A 12109-nucleotide genomic window follows, 5' to 3' on the forward strand; every position below is an offset into this window, starting at 1 on the left:
GCAGGCTCCCCCATTTTGCCTCCCTTTGCCCCCTCTTTGGAGCAGGAGGAGAACAGAAAAAGGCCATTTCCCCTCAGAGACGCTTCCGGGGGCCACAGGGAGGGCCAGTTCCCCCTCCCTCAACACACACCCCCACCCCGATCCCTGCCGGGCCAGGCCGGCGGCTGCAGGGCCCTTCCCGGCCTGCGCACGGSGAGCCGCAGGCCCTGCGGCCGCGGGCGGCTCTTGGGGGTGTGGATCTTCCTCGGGGCAAAAAGATGAGGTGCCAGGCAGGCAACGAGGAGAGCTGAAGCGCCTCCCTCGCACTGTCTCTGGCCCCCAGTGAGGACTTGGGGGAAGTCCAGGGTGGCCTCGGGGGGAGGGAGGGGCCCCAGGCTCCTCACGCGGAGGGACAGAGCTGCAGGGCGAGCGCCGGGCAGGGAGCGAACAAGCTGCCAGAGCACCCAGCTCGCAGGCTGGAGGTGCGTAGGCAGCAGCGAGGTGCCCAAATAGCTCTGCGGGTCCGGGGTAAAGTAACTGGACTGAAGTGCCTCAGTCACCAGCTGCTCTCCAGCTAACCTGCCTGGGTATTCGCCTGCAGTTTGACACTGTGCATGAACGGCTGGGAAGGGAAATCTGAAGGGGAGCCTCCACCTCCATGCCAGCCGAGCATGCTGGTGGATGCAGCCTGTGAAAATCAGCCTGCATCCTTTCAACTGTCCTCGAAGACTGCCACACCAAAAAAGTAATCTGCTTTTAAAAGCTAACAGTGCTTGAGTGACCTCAGTTTCAGGGTACAAAACGTGTGGCAGCAGTTCTGGCCTAAATTATTTCCTCTTCCTCCTCCCGTTGCTCCCCCACAACCCTCTGCTGCAGCCTGCTGCTCTTTTCCTCTGTCCCAGCGCAGCCACTCCGAGGAACCGGTCCAGGCTAAAATACCCGGGCATCTTCTTAGCTTCTCCTGCAGCGAGCAGCGAATCATCCTCCCACACCCAGCCCTCTGCGAGCCTCCGGCACGCTCGCCCTGCAGCCGCTGCCCTCCCTCCGTGCTGCAAGGGAAGGCGTCACTCCTTGGGTGCCACTTTTCCTTTTCTGCCCTGGGCCATGTCTTTCAGCGGCTGTTGGGGTTATGCCACTCCATGGTGTCACAGCAAAGGATGCCGATAAAGCCAGGGTGTTGGTCAGGCTTACTGTTAAATCAGGAAGGACGAGATCATTGTGGTAACTCTCTCATTAGGGTTAGTTACGATTCTGGTTTTTCCCATGTAAAAGATCTGATGGACAACTTGCAGAGGATTGCATTTCTCCTCAGCCAGAGCTGCGATCCAGATGCGAGCCCTGGGACTTGGATAGGCTTGAATCCTGCAGTCATGAGACTGGGAGAGAGGGTGAGGGAGACGGAGGGGAAGGTTGTTGCGATTGCAGCCCCTGAGGTTCATGCCAGAGCAAGCCCTTGTGCCAGGCAATGCCATCAGGGTCGCCTGTCCGCTGCCTAGCTGCTCTTCCCAATGGTGGAGTGGTGCTGGCATGACTTAGGAAAGGTCCCTCACTGTGATATATCTGCCATCGTTCCCAGAGATCCACGGTAAAGGAGAAAGAGTCCTTTACAGGGCGGCGTGTCTGGATGCAGGATGAACAAGATGTTGGGCAAGGATGATGGTGCTGCCCTCCGTGTGTAGCACTGCACATGAAGAAAAGGAGAAGCCTGAGCCAGGAACGCAGCCTCTACCTCTCTCCCTTAGGCGAGGTATGAGAAAGATTCCTCCCGGATGTGGGCACTGCTGCTGCTGACTTCATTAGAAATTATCTTTAAAAATATCCAAAGAAATTTCTCTGATCAACTACCAAGGCTGCAAGTAAACAGGAACACGAGGGCTTGCAGGACTGGTCTTCTAGTCTCTCATTGTCCCCTTTGGCGGCAGGCCACTGCCTTTCGTTGTATGTGAGGAAATGGCTTTCTGGTACATTACTGTTCATTTTTGCCAGTTGGCTCTAACATGAACCTTATTTTTTTAGGAGCAGCAAAATAAAGTGGCTGTGTTCAGAAGAGGGGTTTAGCTTCTGAAGGGGCCCAAACTAGGCTATTTTTAAGAGCTGGCAAGGGGTGTCTTGGTGAAGAAAAATATGCATTTAAGGATGGTGCATTTTTGCATGTCTGTGATCTCTCCCTGCTCCCTTTCTGAATGTGTCTCTCTTGCTACAGACCTGCTACGTTGCAAAGAGCTCCTGACTGTCTGCAAAAGGGACGAGCAGCCCACAGGGTGCTGCACCAGAGTGGCTCTGGTCTCCTCCTTGGTGTGCTTCTAAGCTCCTTCTGCTTCCCCCAAGATGCTCAATGCTGAGGCTGTGAGGAGGTGGGCAGAGAGGACAAGTAATGCCCATGTATCTGTGCTTGTTGGGGGGGGGGGGACTAAATGACAAGGGAGGAATTGGAATAAGCCTTGCAGCAAAGCCAAGAGTGTTGTAATATTGCCCTGTCCCAGGACACAAGATACTGTGTTAGCCTGGCTCTATTGATCACATCCCAACATATGAAGAAGAGGGCAGTGCCATCCTTTGCCAAGGGCACTGAGACCTGAGGCTGAGGGGTGCTGGGTGAATGCAGGCTCGTCTGCTCTTGTTTGCATTTCGTGCAGTGAGGTCTGTTCGGAGAGGACACACCATCCTCATTCCTCTCCTCCAAGAGATCGCCATTTGCTAAAGCGGCAACTTGTGTAGCCTGCTCCCGGGCAGAGCAGCTGGGAGACGAGCGGTGAGGCCCCCCCTTGTCGATCTGCATTTGTTTTAAGGTCTCTTTCATGTCCTCTTTGAGGCTCATTTCCTGTTCTTTGTAGAAAACAATGTGTCCCTCCCCTTGCTCCCCCCTCGCCGCAGTCCAGGGTGACTTTATCTCCCCTCCCTTGGGACTCACTGCACAGGGCTCCCTCGGAAGCCGAGTTTTACGTTTGTCTCTTAGAATACAAATACTGCTCTGATTTAACTGAATTGATTTTAAAGCTGTGTCTGGTACTTAATGTCTGGTAGATGCATTTAAACTGATCTGGACTCTGTCTGGGCAGATTGTCATGAAGCTGGTAATTTGCTGTGCGAGTGACAGCAGTTGGAAGGCTGGACCCTAAATGCTGACATGGGTTGCAATTCAGGTCTGGAGCTATTCACGCAAGCTGGAACACAGATGCTCAGCATACAATATTATCTGCCTATTATGCAACACAATATTATCTGTCTGTGTTTTGCACTGCTTTAGCTATTTCATTTCTAGTCTAATGCCTCCAAAGATTGAATCGTATACAAATGGGTCATCAGTGCTGTCTCCGCAGCTCCAGGACCTCCTCRGCACACAACACTTCCTTCTCTTCAAAATCTGGACAAGATCTCCCAGATCTCCTGGCTCCTGTAGATCCCCAGCAGCATGCCCTACTGGGACATACTAGGAGCCAGCAACAGGAGGGCTATCAGGACAGCAGATAGGTGCCTGCGCCCGTAACCAGCCCTCCATCCTATCCTCGTGTCCACCCTGACAAGGCCCTGTGTTTCCTCCTTGCTAGTAGTCTGGCATTTTCCCTATAGCTGTCTTTTTCTGTCTTTTCTTCTGTCCTTCTCTTCATATGAGTGTGCAGCGTTGAACATACAGTCTCAGCAGACTATGCAGCTCACATGTTTGCCTTGGGTGGGAGTTATTCCTCCAACAGCTTCTCCTGTGGGATGTATTGTGCCAGGAGCTGCACACATCTAGAACAGAGATATGGTCCCTGCGTGAATGAGCACACAGCATTTCACCAGGGCAACTGGCTCCAGAGACTTTCTGGGGAGGTCAGGGGCTTCCAGAGACCTGTAGCTGAAGGACGTGTTTCGGTGATTTGACTGAAGATTTACGAACAAGTAATGCATCACTAGGAGACTAAGAAAGCAGAGTCCATGTGCACCCTGTTTACCAAGGAGGAGGCAAATAAAGCTGACCCAGCACTTAGCAGTCTTTAGGAGAAACTCYCATGATTTTTTTGTTAGTTTGTGCTCCACAGTCGTCTGCTGCTGGAAATCAGAGATCTGAACCTTGCGGGACTTGATGTGCTGCGTCCTCCCCGGCCCAGCAGGAAGGTGGGACCTTGCCGTCCTGTTCCCCCCGGGCTGTCCCTCCCCTAGCTCGGTGCTCCCCACTGCAGCGATGCTCTGGGACCGGCAGAGGGAAGCATCCCCTCGGCAATGCCCCAGCAACCTGGCCTGGCTGCAGCCTGGCCCGCAGGGTCCTGAGGCTTCCCCAGGCTCGAGAGTCCCGGTGGGAAAGCAGGAGCCAGAGCAAACGCTTCTGCAGAGTGAGAACMAGAGTGTGGCTGTGCAAAATGGCTCTGATCTGGGTGCTGGTGCCAGTGCTGGTGTCTCCAGCCTGGGCTCTGCAACCCTCATCTGCAGGGCAAGTGACTGGCGCGCAACTCTTCGGGTTTTCAGGCATAGCAGAGGCACTCCAAGGGTTTAGATGCCTCCTGCTCCCTCCAGGCATTTGGCAGAAGTGCCTGAAGCAGGAGTTGTTGTCTGGGGGCTACCGAAAGGTAGCAGGGAAAAGGAGGCCCATCCAGAAAGAGCTTCAGCCCTAATTTTGCCTCTGACCCAAACACTGAGAGCAGGCAAGATGGGTCACCRAGCAGAGGTGTGTGGGACTGAGACGGCAGCTGGCAGCATTTCCCAGCATGGGGGAAGGTCACAATTCCTTCATCTTTCAGTTTTACTCCTTTACTGGTGATTCTCCTAACAGTGCAGCTGAGATACCAGACTACCATGGGCTCTTGGCATGGCCAGGGCTTCACAAGCAGTGCAATTTGCACCTTAATATTTTATCATCCAGTCCACTTTGAAAAATAAAATCAGATTATTCTCTCCAAAATGTATCTATCCTGTTGTATCACTCACAAACCATCTGTATCAGTGTCTGAAACACCCACATGGTCCMTTTGGACCTTCTGAATATGGGATTTATACCCGTCCATGGGTTTCTGAGTCCAGGAAGGCTCGTTYTCTCTGCAGCAGTTAGCTTTGCCCTGCAGTAATTAGCTGCGGATGCTGGCATCTTTGTGCCAGTCTAACCATACAACAACACCCAGCTCCTATCTCAAAGCAGATCTGCAGGCACCTTACAGTTTGCTATTCCAACTTTCCGATAGAGAAATTGAGCCCCATAGCAAGGAAACTGTCTATCCAAAATCACCCTGGAGAGTGCCAGCTCCTTTTGGGCCAACTGCCCCCAGCAAATATAACTCAGCATCACTTCCATCCCGTCAGCGCATGGAAACGCAGGGTGGGAATGTGTTCAGCTACAACCCCGGGCAGGATTGAGGGTGGCAGCAGGGAAGGGTTTGAGGTGGCATTGGGGATGATAGGGCTGCTTTCTGCCCTTCTCCAGCCAGGCAGGCAGCATCTCTACCTCACCCAGCACGTGGAGTAATCACCTGCAAGTTACCCCTGGCCCACCCCAGGTTGTTGGCAATCGTTAGCAAAAAGGAAGGATGATGATGAATAATTATTGTTTTCATCAACTCTGTAATGTGTCTAGCTCAGCTGGACCAAATAATAATGCTGGGATCTATCATTACAGCTGTTATTGCTCTGAGCTACCACAAAATTGGCTCCTGTAAGGAGTCAACATCCAGAGAGAAAACCTGCCCCAAAGAGCTTACAAAAGGCAAGGAATGCAGTCGAAAAATAAACTTCAGGATCCTCGGGCCCCAATGCACCACTGACATTAGGATTAAAGTTGTCTGGGTCTATTGGGATGGACAACTCCACAGGTTCCCTGTGAAACATCCCTCATCCTTCCAAGGGCTGTGACAGATATGCTGAGGGCCTCAGGCTGGTGCTGACCCTCAGACTGGGACCTGGGGCAGCTCTGGGATACAGAGCAGCTCCAGAAGGACTTAGACACATGCAAACAAACCGACATGAAGGCAGCACATAGGRTTCTCAAACGCCACTGCACTTCACATCTCCAAAATACCCTTGTCCTCTTTCAAAAGGTCACTAACACACACTGCATCCCTATCCCTGCACCATTTTCCTACCCCCAGCATATGTTCAAACTGTGTCAGGTCTCAGGGAGCTTGTGATACCTCTGTGCGGCAGGGGGTGGATCGAGGGCTGAACTATGGGGTCTTTCCAGAACCAACCTCTTTCCCTGGCCTGAGCTTGCCCACCTCACTGCACCCTGTCTCTGAGTYGTTGCAAAGCCTCCTGCTCTCAGGCTTAAAAATTCCCTCTGCCACCTCCATTTAGGTGTCTTGGATGGGAAATTTCCAGTCTCTCTGGACAGGTGGAAAAAGTCAGGCTCTCTCCTACCATACCCACAGCTCTGTCAAAGCTGCCCTTGCTCCCAGTTTGCRGAGTTTGTGCTAATATTCTTGTTACTGGTGCAAGCAACATGACAAGAGCATCCCCAAGTGGATCAGAGTTTATCCTTATCACCTTCACAAGACCCAGTGCATGACAGGGACCATTGCGCTCTGCTCTTTGACTGCAGGGACATTTCGGGACATGAAAAGAGGATTTGGAAAATTGCAGTCATTGGGAAACAGTCCCATGGAGGCCACAGGGAGAGGCGGTTGCTGGTGGGATGGTTTCGGCTGCCAGTTCCCATCGCAACGTTAACCCTCCTGTGGGGGCTGTGCTCCTGAGACAGGCAAGGACTGAGCCTTAAAGCTGAGTTCCCAGAGCAGCCTTCCTCTTYGTCACAGGGGGCTGTGCAACCTGCTCGCCCTCTCTGCGAAGGGCGTGGGTGGGATCCCGCTCCTGCGGGCTGCTGCTCGGGGTGCAGCAGCCCTTGGGAAATAGGTAGGGGCCCCACAGCTTCCTCCTTCACGTCTGCTCTCACCTCGTGCAGCACAGCCGCGGCTGGTGGTCTGCATGGCACCTGCCCCCCGGCTGCCCGCGGGTGCAAGTCGCGGGGTGCAGCAGCGCTCTGAGCTGAGCCTCTGCACCCCTCTGCATGGCCCTGCACAGCCGTCTCGTGTGCCCCTCGGCGCAAGGCCAATATGACGCTTTGGAGCTACTCCAGAGGCAAACTTAGCCCTGGTGCAAGCAGCAAGAAAATTGCACTGATCTGGGTTATTCGGGGTCCTTTTAGATTTACCACATCATTTATCTGCTGAATTGCCTGCAGACTTTAAAACTCTCCAGACCGGTTGGTTTTATTATTTAGAGATAGTTCTTAGTTCATCTGCATTGCTAGGAAAAAGAAGAAAATTAAGAAAGCAAACAAAATGCTCAAGAAATCGGGAGGAAAGACCTATGCTTGCAAGGGCTGGCCTGGGAAGAGATAGATGTTCAACAGACAGCACATTCTCGGCCAGCTTTTCCAAAAGCCCAGAGGTTGTCCAGATTTGGTGACTCCCAGCAGCACGGTGCATTTGACTCTGTGTTAAGGCTGCCAGGAGCGGGGTCTGCAAGAGAGCGTCGCGGTCTTGCCATGAACGTGTGCTACCATGCAGACAGCTGCAATGGGACCACAGCATGGCCATGTGTGCACACACACGGAGGCTGTTAAATAGCTCTCCGAAGGACACAGGCACTGCTTGTTGGCTGTCAGGGCTGGGTCTGAATCCAGGGCTGCACGAAGGAGGCTCTCTGCTATTAGGGGAGTTCATCTGCTTTCGAAAATAAGAGAGAAGTTTGCACCAGGCTGTGGTTGCGGGAGGATGGAGAGAGTCTTCCTCATGGTCTCAAAGCATCGAACTGCAAATTCAGAGCTGGATGTGGCTCCTGCATTTGATCCTGGCTGATCTGTTCTGTGACCTCGGACGGCATTTCAGCGTCGTCCTCAGGCTTTAGGTACTTTAGGTGACAAACTCTTCTGAGAGGTTTCTCTCGGTGTCATTGCACCCTCGTTATAACATTCCTCTTATTTGCCCACAGGGCGCTTGTGCTGAACTTCTGTTTTCAAAATAACACACACAGACCAACTGTGGGGAATACTAAAGACTCCTTTTATTTTTGGAAACACACAGAGGTTTCAAAGTATCTGGAATGGAAAGGGCTTCTTCGAACCCGGATGGAGGGCACCCAATGCTGCAAACAGGCAGCAGGTTACAACAGACGCAAGAAGGTACATTTTCATCCATCATATAATTAAACCTGAACTCTTTGCTGCAGGGTAAAGACTTCAAAAATATCTTTTGAGATAAATGTTTGGAGGATTTGTCTATGCAGACCAAACATGATKGGCCAGGACCTCCAGCTCAGGGAGCATTAAGTCACAGAGCATCAGAAGATGGAGCAGGATTATTTCCTACTGTCACTGGCAGGATCAGAGGAAATTTTTTTGTTTGACTTAGAACAGCTTTCTTATGTGTTACAGGGTTTAAAATTATTTATTCCATTAGATTTACCCTATCCTTCCTGGTGAACTGAGGTTAGCGGATGCTGGGGAGCCCTGGTGACTTCTCTCTTCCTGAAGCAGATACAGCAACTGCTGCTTTCTGCCCATTTGGGGAGCAGGGGGGAAAGAGGGCTGGTGGATCACTCCTTACACAGAGAAAGTGCTGGAGAAAGACATTTCTGGCTCCCAGAGCCTATTGCAGATTCTGCTATTGAGCCCCTAAGAGAGCTTGCACAAACCACCGCTGTCTCCTCCTGCCAGGGCTTTGTGCCACTTTGAGAAAGGATTGCAGTGTTAGATAAACACAGCTACCTGGGTGTAAAGCACTGCCAGGTGGCTACCAGCAAAGATGCAAAGCTGCAGGCTCAGCCCAAGCAAAAAGGAGCTTTTTCAATTCATCTCCCTGCATTTTCACATCTCTTTAGAGTTCAAGATTCCTCCAAGTAAGAAAGGATGGAAAGTTACCACATGCAGAGCTTTCTTCTGGCAAGAGGCATGTCCCTGCTCTTTACCTGCTAAACTTGAAATTCTGCAGGACTCAAGGCAGCCATCACCACACTCACGTCCTGCACCTGAGTGGGGAGAGCCCTGGGTGTGCTGTCACAGCACTGCTGAGAATAAGGTGATTTTTCTCCCTCCTAATTTTGCTAGCTCATATTTTCCTCTGAAGGGTAGGAAGAGAGAGCAATGTTTCTGCTCAGCTCCCTGCACATCCAGCAGCTCCTGGCGTCACATAAGCCGAAGTCCCTGCAGCATGTACATGACTGCGCTGACGACTGCACGTGACAGATGACAGAGTACTGCAAGAACTTCCTTTAATTACTGCTCCTATTGCTGTTACTACTAGTAATTAAAGCATTCACTTTAAATCTACCTGCATTTCAAAACATGCACAGGATGGTCAGATTAGCAAAGACTTTGGGGTTAGCTGGTAGGGTACGGCATCCTGCTGCGGAGTAAAGATATCGAGCGCCTGGGTAATTGCTCAGTGATGACGGATTGGTGGGGAGTTTCTCTTGGACCCCAGCAGCAACCCTCTGGGGCCTGACAAGGCTTGTGCGCTGCTCTTCCAGAGCCCCGCTTGCATAAATACCAATGCCACGATGTTGCAAAAAGCAGGTGTCTCAGAGGTTTGAGCCTTCAAAGCCACACCTTGCATGGGGGTGTGATCTGTCTCTGCTGATGCTTTTTTTGGTTGCCTGGAACGCCTGCCCTACCTGGTGAAGAAACACAGATATTTACAGCTTTGAGAGAGTGAATAAGAGCAGGTACGTTGACCTCAGTAAGCCGTATAGCAGGACTGGAGATGAATGCTTTCATTTAGCTGTATAAAGCACTTCCAAGTTTAGTGTGTCTCCTGCTGCTGTTATGATTTYTTCCAGACCATGATTCACTCAGCAGCTTCCAAAGCAAGCAGAAGATGTGATTCCTGCCCCGTGGAGCCCTGGATGATAGGAATTATTCAACTGTGCACTGTTAGCAAAGCTCCCAGGTCACCTGTGCATGTTTTTATACCTGCAAGCATAAAATTGCAGCCCTGGAGCTAAAGCCACATCCCAAAAGCAGAAGAGCCAGCAGCAGAATGGAGCTAGTGCTGCTTCAGGGTTGTTCCTGGACACAGATGGGGAGATGGAGCAGGGCGCGGGGGAGTGGAAATACCATCTTCGCTTCCTGACTCGCCACTGTCTTGCTGTGAGAATTGGGCAAAGTTGCTTCATCTCCTTTCCCCAAAGGGCTGTGGCTCAGGGGGGCTGAGTGAACGGTCCCACTGCTCGCTGCCCCTCTGCCGGCCATCGCGGTCCCATGGCAGCCAAGGCAATGAATAAGGCATGTGGGCTTGAGCCTCTGCTCCTCCATGTGAGCTTTCTCTCAGCTGGCTGAGCTCTGTTGCCCATCTGAGGAGTGACTGATGGACAGGAGAACAGGGCTGAGGCTTCTCAGATTAAAATAAGTCCCACATCATAAAGCAGGTGAGGGTGGAAATGGGTGCTGCAAGTCTAGCCATTACAAAGCAGTGATGAAAAGGCATTAGCCAAGCTGCCTGGGATGTGGCATCTTGCAGGATGGCACTGGTTGCAGGCAGTGGGGAGGGAACAGCTAATGGGCTGCACAGCCGAAACCAAGGCCAGGACAAGGAGCAAACATCCATGTGGTTTCCTTGCAGACTCTGCTGTGGAAGCAACATATCTGGGCAAGATGAGATGTCACATGTTAGAAGAAAGCTGGAGGGGAAGAAGTCTTAGCAAGGAGGTGAGGACTTGRGGGGAAGCTTTCAGAGAAAGAAGTCTCAAATAAAGGCCTAGGGGACTCTCCATGTAACTCATATGAGGCCTAGAAAGCTTCATGCTATGCTCCTGGCATCACTYCTGCTCCTCCACCCAGTGTCCAGGCATCCAGGGCCCTTGTGGCCACTGGCAGGAAGGATGCAACAATTAGGAAGAACTGGGAAGGAGGACTCACCCAAAAAATAGCCACTCTCTTTATGACCTGAATGCTACTTACAGATGAATCAGGGAAGATGCAGATTGATGACATTCTCCTGGGTTGTTTGTTCACCACGTTCACAGGATACATCAGTGATGCTTGGGTATTTTGCTCATGCCAAGGATGCCAGAGGTTTTGGGGTAGGCAAACTTGTTCTTTTCAAAGATGTTTGTACAGGCCAGGCATCATGTGTCTGGGAAATGATCTGTCTTATTTTCAAATCCCCTCCTGCCCTCTTCCCATGCAAACCCTTGCTCACTTGCCTTACTTCAGAGTGTCATGGCCCAGCCACCACTTGCTGTGCACTGAGATGCCCCTAGGTGCTGGGTACCATCTTTTGGCTCAGTAACTCAACTTCCTGAGCACACTAGGGAAGGACTTATCACATCCTTACCAGAGTGATAAGTGAATGTGCAGCAAATTTACCCTTGACTTTTGCAGCCCGGATGTCCCAGTCCAGATCCATGCAGAGGGGTGAGAGCTCCCGCTTCAAGCTGCCGCATCTGGCCTGGAAGGACACCTAACTGGGACTTCACTGCCTATAACAGAAGCGCCACCTTGTTGTAAGATAAACTGCTTCAAGCAGTTAATTACTCTCTCATTTCAAAATGCATGAGGATTTGCAAGGCTTGGAAGCCCTGGAAGGTGCTGCACTTCAACACACAGCTCAGGTCTCCCCAATGAGGTCCTTCCTATGGATGTATCAGATAAATCACTAAGGTTTCCAAAGAGCCAGTTTCCAGAGCAAAGCTGGCCAAGGATGTCTGAAAGCATTAGAGCAAAAGCTCCTCTTTGAGCCCTACCTATTAACGCACACGTGGACAAGGACAGGGAAAAGGACTTGGCCCTGTGGGGCACCTCAGATCTTGCTCCAATGCCATTCTGTGATGCTGAATATGGCATCTCCCTGCTCYAGCAACAAGAGCTGACCACATAATAGCTTTTAGGCTTAAGAAAACAATATATTCTTCCAATCCTACATGTAAGAATTGGGAAAAAATGGGTTGATCTTTGGGGAAAGTTTAATCGCTGCCAACWTTCTTGACATCCTGAATGGGATTCAGAGGGAAAATGTTTACAATGCAGTCACCCAAAAGTGTCCCATGCAGCCAATTCTTTGAGTAAACAACAAAATAAATTAGCTAGAAGAAATGTGATTTATTTCTGGTAATAAAATACCCAATAGCAGTTCAGAAAAATCTGAAAAGTAACTCAAACTTAACTCCTGAAAATAAGGCAGCATCGGCTTTTTGAGAGTTTTGGGGTGAAAATTGTTGTTCTTTAACC

The sequence above is a fragment of the Rhea americana genome, unplaced genomic scaffold (assembly GCF_003343005.1).
Source record: "Rhea americana isolate MKP2758 unplaced genomic scaffold, rheAme1 scaffold_361, whole genome shotgun sequence".
NCBI classification, from domain to species: Eukaryota; Metazoa; Chordata; class Aves; order Rheiformes; family Rheidae; genus Rhea; species Rhea americana.